The sequence below is a fragment of the Malania oleifera genome, chromosome 4 (genome assembly GCF_029873635.1).
Source record: "Malania oleifera isolate guangnan ecotype guangnan chromosome 4, ASM2987363v1, whole genome shotgun sequence".
NCBI lineage: Eukaryota > Viridiplantae > Streptophyta > Magnoliopsida > Santalales > Ximeniaceae > Malania > Malania oleifera.
This window is the reverse complement of record NC_080420.1, coordinates 13,271,109-13,280,333: the sequence shown is the minus strand read 5'-3', so window position 1 is coordinate 13,280,333 and position 9,225 is coordinate 13,271,109. Positions and strand designations below refer to the sequence as shown.

The following is a 9,225-nucleotide window of genomic DNA, read 5'->3' as shown; positions in this document are numbered from 1 at the left end:
TCTTTCACTCCTCGGGATTGTTTGGAACCATCTAAGAAAAATATGGGACTAAAGAAAGTGTTATTTTTATGAGTGCTAAAAGTAAGTGTTAGCTACAAAATTGTTGAAACTCGCTAGTACTATTTGATTTTCTAAAGATAAACGTTGTTTATTAATATGATTCAACATTATTATTTTCTTATAAACAAAAACATAGTACAATACATAATAAAATAGTATATGATCATTAATTTATGTTAATAATAATATTACTGTCGAATTAAATATTTTAATTAATTATTTTATAATTAATATAATCCATCATTATTGTCTTCTAATTAACAATAATGCATTACAATACATAATACAATAATATGATTATAATTTCAATGTTAATTATATTATTATTAATTTAATTAATAGTTTTAATTACCATTATCGAATTACAATAATTCTTCATTATAGTATGTTAATTAACAATAATATATCACAAAGCATATAATAAGTAAACAATTTTAATTAGCTAATATAATTCAGCATTATTATTTTCTCATTAATACTAATATAATACATTATAAAATGATATATAATTATTTATTTTATTAATAATATTACTAAATTTCTATTGTGCATGAAAAATATTTGCTTTTAGGTCACAAAAAGTAATGTTACTTTACTTCTCAAAATCCACTTAAAAATTATTCTTTTTTGGTAAAATTTTTTAATAAGTACTTTCTTTGGGAACATGCTAAATAACATTCCTTGTAAAAGCACTAATTTAAGTCATAAGTACCATAAGCACTATTTTTAAGTAGTAGCAAATAGTATATTTAATGAGAGGAAATATCCTATGATTCTTTGCTTTGCAAAATCAATTTAAAAATAGTCACTTTTTAACAAAATTGTTTAATAGGTATTTTTTTGTGAACATGTCAAACAACACTTTTGCACAAGTACTATGTTAAGCCATAAGTACCATACATACTTTTTTTAGGGCTACCAAAGTAATGAAAGGAAATATCCTAAACTTCTATATCACTTTTTGAGATATGAGTCAAAGAAATCCTTCACCAAGGTGAAACAGTGATCGAAAAATGATTTATAATCCCATTTAAAGAGTCATACTTACTATAGTTTGACATAGAAATAGAAAGAAATTTCTTTTGGTTCAATTTATGGACATCATTTAACAAAGGGACCATATGGTAACTTGAATAGGATAGTTTTCCACGCAATAGGTATCCCCTCGTGAATAAACAATGTTGTGTGTGTGTGCGCGTGCGCGTGTGTATAGGAGAGACATGTGATAATAGGATGGTTTTAAAGAAGTAGATAGAGAATTTTCAAACCTACCTAAGAGACTTCATCACCTAATCCCTACTTTCATTTGTTCCCTCCAACTTGTGTTTTCCAACCATGCAGGCTGCAGGTAGCTAGCGCAATGGGTTGATGTTGTCCTTTTTTGTAAAGTTTTTGTAATTGGATTCCTAGCTACTAGTTAAGAATTAGATGCTCACTGCAGGTTGATGCTCATTGTTGGTCATCTATTCTAATTTTCAAATCCTTAGACAATGAGATGAATAATTTCTCTAAACATTAAAATAGTTCATTATAATTTTATAATATGTGAAAACTTGATAAACCTTTTAAGAAACTTAAATTTTGTATTTGATTTTTTGTAAATTTATGAAAAATTCATTATAATTTTATACTATGTGTTGGCACCATGTTTTGTCCCACTTTAGGCCGGAGACTGGAACAAGCTAAAATTTTCATTTGTTACGTTGGGTTTCCGGACATGTCTAATATTTAAAATACATGTAATGGACATATGAAGGGGAACTTCCCCTGTATAATTTTCCCAAAGATTTAAATAGTTCATTATAATTTTATAATATGTGAAAACTTGACAAAACTTTTAAGAAATTTAAATTTTATATTTGAATTTATGTAAATTTATGAGAAAATCATTATAATTTTATACTCTGTGTTGGCACCATGTTTTGTCCCCCTGCGGTTGGCACAATTTATCAAAATTATAGAAATTTTTTCCTCTCAATAAATTTTGAGTATTGAATTTGGATTTATGTAAATTTATATAAAGATCATTACAATTTTATAGTACATTTGACGACATATTTTTTTCTTGGGGAAGGGGGAGGGGGCAATTTACCAAAACTATGGAATTTTTTTTTTGTTGCCTCTTTTCTGTCTTTTTTTTTTTGCAAACAGTTTCCGACTCGATTCAAAAGTAAACAAATTGAGGACATAAATCAATTTTCTCCAAAGTGGAATTTTCCTGCATTTATTTTTTGAATAATTCCTAATTTGTCCTTTTTTTTGTGGATTTTCAAACCATTTTATCTTAAAATTTAAAAAAAAAAATGAAAAAAAAAGATTGGTAGTCCTTCATGGGGTTTTCCATTCATTTTATCATCAAATTTTAAAAATTGCAAAAAAAAAAAAAAAACCTGAAACATCATGGTCAACTAATACACATCAACCTTATAATATATTTACTAAGAATAAAATTAAATGAAATGGAATTGACATGTGTAATTTAACATATTTATCATATAACCTTTCATTTCAAATAACTTTTATTTTATCCCATTCAAGCATATACTAAACATAAACTTATAATACAAATCCTAACAAGGAAATAAATATACCTTAAATTGGCATTGAGCATGCTTTAAAAAGGTAAAGATAACAAATTCTTTGTGAAGTTAAGTAGTGTTTGGAAGTATGAACTTTTAACCTTGATATGAAATTTATGCTTTCAAACCCACTACCAATCTAATTTGATACCAATTTTTATGTAGAAAGACCACACAAATTTAATTTGTATGACCAGGTCCAAGCACTCACCAACTTCTCATTATATATATGAATAAATCCATCATAAATGCTTTCAATTAATAACGCAACGCTCCACAAAATACGAGCCCCACGTAGCTGTGCCTTTTAAATGCCGGTCAACCAAAATGTATGAATATTTCAATCCTTGTGTGTGTGTGTGTGAGTGTTTGTTTGTTTGTTTTTAAATGTATCCATTTAGGGTATATTAATAAACTTAAAGCTGCAAAACAACAATTACCCATATTTTATAATTCACTTATTTAATCTTTAAATTTTTAATATAAAATTTTCAAATCCTAATATTTATGATTTTCTTCACAACATGTTTAGTAAATAGAACTTGAATGGAATCAAATTAATCTTGTTATTTTATATAAACCAAGGATCACAATAAAGGATAAATTTTTTAACCTCGAGTCATTTACATTATTGCACAACAAATTTAAAAATATACTGTTATAATTTTTTATTAAATATGTGGTCCAGTATTAATGCTAGAATTATATATTGATCATCACATTTTTTTTTCTTATCCATTACATTGAATAATTGTACTATCAAAGTACAATACTTACAAAGTAGTGAATAAATAGGCATGACGTAGTGCTAAAGCAACGAGCAGTCCAGTTGGAGCATCGGAGGTTCAATTTCAGCTGATAAACCTAATTGATACTGGCAGCAAACGGTGTCCTGGCCGAGTCTTGGAAGTGGATTGGCCGAAAGTCTAACTCGGGTGTGTATAGGCCGTGACTGCATCCGAATTTAGAGAGAGATTTCAACCCCGACTTCATATTATATATATAGATAGAGAGCCCCATGAAAAAAAAAAAAATTAAAAAAGTTGTGGTCCTTCATAGGGTTTTCCATTCATTTTCTCATCAAATTTCAAAAGCTTAAAAAACTGAAAATCATGTTCAATTGCCCGTAACCAATACACATCACCCTTATAATTTATTAACGAATACAATTCACATTATATACATATATCGATTTATTCATGGGGCTTTCTCCCTCCCTCCCTCCCTCTCTCTCTCTCTATATAGAGGGAGGGAGGGAGCATATATATATATAGATACATAGAGAGCCCCATGACTAAATCGATCGTAAATGCTTGCAGTTAATACAACAATGCTCCACAGAATAAAGAGATATAATGCTTTCAAGTCAATGCATAGTTTTGCATGAGCTGCTGCTCAGGTGAAAGATATGCAAGGGATTTCTTGCACCACACAGTTTCCCCCATAAGCTAAACTGTTTGACTTAATTCACATTTTCTGGTTTTCATTGACTGTCAGTGCCGACCAATCTCCTCCTCCAATTCTCTCCCCCTCTCGGATGTTTTCTCCCCAACTATGTATAAATTACTAAAAGCATCGCTCACCGCAAATTCGCAACGGATAAACCATGAATCTTCCAAATGGGTTTATGTATCCACTGCTTCTGTGCATCCAACTCCCGTTTTGCTCTTCAATCAGCACCATCACTTCCGCACATCCCGTGGCGGACGGCGGCGTTTTAGTCTCCCAAGGAGAAACGTTTGCTCTGGGTTTCTTCAGCCCCCGTAATTCTCGCCGCCGGTACGTCGGAGTGTGGTACAACAAGATCTCCGAACAAACCGTGGTGTGGGTCGCAAACAGAGACGATCCTCTCAACGACACCTCCGGCGTCCTCTCCATCAACGGCGCCGGAAACCTCATCATCCAGGGCAACGCCAGCAGCACCCCAGTTTGGTCTACGAATATCTCGGCGCCGTTAACTAATAACTCCGATTCTGTGGTAGCCCAACTCTTAGACACGGGAAACTTGGTTCTGATTCGACAATCGACGCAAGAAACTGTATGGCAGGGCTTCGATTATCCCACGCAAACCATGATGCCGCTCATGAAATTGGGGCTGGACAGGAAAACCGGTCTTAACCGGTTCTTGACGTCCTGGAGGTCCCCAGATGACCCGGGATTAGGGTCTTACACTTTCAGAATAGATCCCACAGGAAAACCCCAGTTCTTCATTTGCAAGGATTCTACCCGGTTGTGGCGGCTCGGGCCGTGGAACGGAGTCAGATTTAGCGGCGCACCGGAGATGGGCGCACAAATCTTCCTGAACGTTACTATTGTTGAGGATCGTGATGAAATATATGCGATGGACGGCATCCTAAACCCATCCATCTTATTGAGAATGTATTGGATGAATCTGGGTACATCCGATGGTTTACGTGGCATGAGACCGACCGGAGATGGTTCGAGTTTTATTCTGCGCCAATTGATCCATGTGACAACTATGGACGGTGCGGTGCGTATAGTTATTGTGACCCGAATAGAAATTTCTTTGGCGAGTGCAAGTGCCTTCCCGGGTTTGAGCCCAAGTCACTGCAGGACTGGTACTTGAGGGATGGTTCGAAGGGTTGCAAGAGGAAGCGGGCTAACTCGATGTGGGAACGGAGAGGGATTCGTGAAGTTTGAACGGGTGAAGGTGCCTGACACATCAGTGGCACGTGTGAACATGAATTTGAACGGAGAAGCGTGTGAGGAGGAGTGCTTGAGGAATTGCACGTGCGTAGCGTACACAAGTGCAGATATCATGGAAGGAGGGAGTGGGTGCCTCACGTGGCATGGCGATTTAGTTGACACCAAGTTGTACGCAAGTGACGGTCAAGATTTGTACATTCGAGTCGACTCAAATGAATTGGGTAGGACAGTATTGTTGGACTTACTATTTACTTTACAAAATTTTATGATTTTTATTGCAAAAATAAGATGGCTTTTTAATTATGATTTGTTATTAATTGACATTTTTTTTTATTTATAACAGCAAAGACAAGAAAGAGCTCTAATGGCATTAAGGGTACTAAGAGGACATTGGTGATTGTGACTGGGCCTATTGTTTTGGTAGGGCTTCTCTTGGTTATCTTTTACTTGTGCAAGAGACATCCAAAGATTAGAGGTATTTACTTACAATAGATTTTATTTTGCAAAACACTTTCTTATTGTTTAATACATATAACAAGCGTAGTTAATTTATATTAATTTTTATGATTGAAACATATACAAAGTGTTAGAAAATGTATATAAAAAGGATCTTTAACTTATTTTATGAACCATGATCATGTAAAGATAAGGATAATAATTCAAATATATCTTTCCATATTTCCTTCGAGACAACCCAATTTCGATGCAATTAGATCTTCTTTCATTATATTTTTATTGATCAAATCTCTATTACGTAGCAAACTACTTGATCTTCTCTCCTCTTACACCATTTTATGTTTGGTTTAGTGATGGGGATTCTACCAAACTTGATTATTGAGTGTTGAGAGGGACCAAGAACCCTTTATATAGAAATCCATAAGTGACTAAATCAATCAAAGAATCATAAATACATGCATGTGACCTTTCCCCTCCTCTAAGATGAATTTACATTGATTAAATATGATGAATTCCTTAATGATGCATTACTTAAGGAGATTCATGACTTTACCTGCCACATTTCCATTATTTTAACGTGTCTTGTTTAGGATATTTTTCATTAATCATTATAGATACATGACTTTGGTCATTGTGTCTTACATACCAAAAAATAAGACAATTGACTTTGGTTAATTTACCGTTATATATTCATTAATAAGTTAAAGCATAGCTTAATATTAATTAATTATTTACATATAGGTGCTCACACTATGTGATCATGAAAGATCACCCACACATACATATAAAAATTTTCAACACAAAGAGGATACGAAATATTAATAGCATCAAATAATATAATAATGTTTCTTATCTTGGGTATCTTTTGGAGGTTTTATATTTTTTTCTTTTTGTTTTTAGTATTCTGCACAATTGGTTAAACTAAACTTTGTTGATTAATTTGTAGGTTGAGGAGGGAACTTTCTTTCTTTCTTTCTTCCTTTCTTTTTAATTTTGTGTTGTTCTTTAGGGTAAATCCCTTGTTAAAAAAGTGATTATCTACCCTTCCACTTTGGATCAAAAAGTAGAAACAACAAAAATTTATATTAGAGTAATGGTTGATATTATGTCTTTTTGGATTTGTTTCTCTTAACTAGGCCATTGGGGAAAAAAGAGTCATAGAAAAATGTTATTGCTCAACTTGGCCACAACACACAAGGACTATCTGGAAGAAGATGGACATGATGGGGGAGAAAGGAATGTCGACTTGCCATTTTTTAATTTAAAGGATATAAAATTTGCAACAAACAACTTCTCAGACAAATTTGGGGAATGTGGTTTTGGCGAAGTTTACAAGGTAAATGCGTTTTTTTTTTTCATTTGGATTGCAATATTGTTATATTCATCTCCCTTCTATTTTGTTGAGAAAGTGGATTTTAGTTATCAAGATTACTATGTAAAGAGTATGTTATTGCTATTAAGTAAAAGCATGATATATGAATCGAAAAAAATAGCTACAAAGATTAAACTTTTTGCCAATATTTATGCATTTATGGAAGTTTAACTTGCCTTTGTAGGGTCACCTATCCAATGGACAAGAAATAGCTGTGAAAAGGCTCTCAAAATGCTCAGGCCAAGGGGTTGAAGAATTCAAAAATGAAGTCTTGTTGATTTCTAGACTTCAACAAAGAAATTTGGTTAAAGTTTTAGGTTGTTGCATTGATGGAGAAGATACAATGCTAATTTATGAATATATGCCTAATAAAAGCTTGGACTCTTTCATTTTCGGTATGACTCCTTTAACATTTGTTGTTCCTCTCTTATAAAGAAACTCCAATTGATATGTAAGTGTTCAATTTCATGACAGATCATAATAGGAAGGCACTATTGGAATGGAAAAAGCGCTACGAAATTATCATTGGAATTGCTCGAGGCATTCTTTACCTTCATCAGGACTCAAGGTTAAGAATTATTCATAGGGATTTGAAAGCTAGTAATATACTTCTTGATGGAGAGATGAACCCCAAAATTTAAGATTTTGGGTCGGCGAGAATATTTGGACAAACCAAACTCAAGCAAATACAAATAGGGTAGTCGGGACATTGTAAGTTTGATCAACCTATTCAGGTTACGCTTTGAATATAACAAAGTATATTAAATTAAACGAGTAATCTTTGAAAAGCATTTTAATTTGAATTCTATCATAATGGGCAATGGTTATATGTCGCCCGAATATGCACTAGATGGTCTCTTCTCAATGAAATCAGACGTCTTTAGCTTTGGAGTTTTACTATTAGAGATCATTAGTGGCAATAAGAATCTTACTTCTTACAATGATGATCCACTCTCAAATTTAATAAAACATGTGAGTGCATCATAGATGTACATTTTAGCATTTCATATTGCTAAAGTTTTCTTTACATTTTTTCAAAGAAATGTTGTAACTTTTCAGACGTGGGACTTGTGGAGTGAAGACAGAGCTTTAGAGATAGTTGATTTTTCAATGGGCAATTCTTGGCAAGTGCTTGAAGTTTTGAGGTGTATCCAAGTTGGGCTCTTATGTGTTCAAGGTAATGTTGTGGACAGGCCAACCATGTCAACAATTGTTTTCATGTTAAGCAATGAAGTAGCTCTTCCTTCTCCAAAACAACCAGCATTTGTTGTCAAACAAACTAATAAGGACTCAAACTCAAATCCTATGGGACCCACATCGAGTACATGTTCCAAAAATGAGATGACAATTACAATGATTGGTCCCCGATAGAATATCCTTGTCTATCTAAAAGTTACTTATATCAAAGAAATTATGATTATGGTTAGTTTGTACCCCCAAAATTATATGTACTACCAATCTCTTTTATGTTTTAAAATATATATTTATGATTAATAATATATTACTCAAAAGATAGCTATGGTCCACAATAGGCAGATTGATTTTATCCAAAAGAAAATATGTATGCCATTTCCCGTGTCGTTTTTCAATCAACTCAATATTCTAAAGAAAGTATACGTGACACATGCTTACTCATTTGCTATGTATTTATTTTTATTTTCTAAGTTTATTTGGTTGTGGTAAAATTGGTTGAGTATCAATTTGAAATAAACATTGAACTAAATTTTTTTCACTACCTATGTAATTTCACCACCCCCTTGAAACCTAAAGCTTCCGGTTATGGTATAACCCCACCACATTATTGCCCTTTGGTTAAACCCCACCTTCCTATGTCCTCATCCCATTCCCCTAGACTATATAAACTCTCAACATGCTAGGAAAAAGGGACACATTTAGACACCAGAGGAAAGGAGAGAGCTAAATCCTGCTCCTCCATCATCTCACTATTCCAACAACCCCTACCTCTCCCTTTTCTTCATCTTCAACCAACACCTTCTACCTAACTCAATAGCTGTAAAGAGTTACCAAAGATTACTACAAAAAATCAGGGTATTAGTAAAGAATTCTAATTAGTGAAGAATTCTAACTTCG

General features: G+C 33.1%; 1 pseudogene; it reads left to right on the top strand.

Annotated features, from left to right (window-relative positions):
• The first annotated feature begins 3,740 nt into the window (after positions 1-3,740).
• On the top strand, positions 3,741-8,505 carry LOC131153691 (G-type lectin S-receptor-like serine/threonine-protein kinase At1g11410; annotated as a pseudogene).
• Positions 8,506-9,225: the final 720 nt, after the last annotated feature.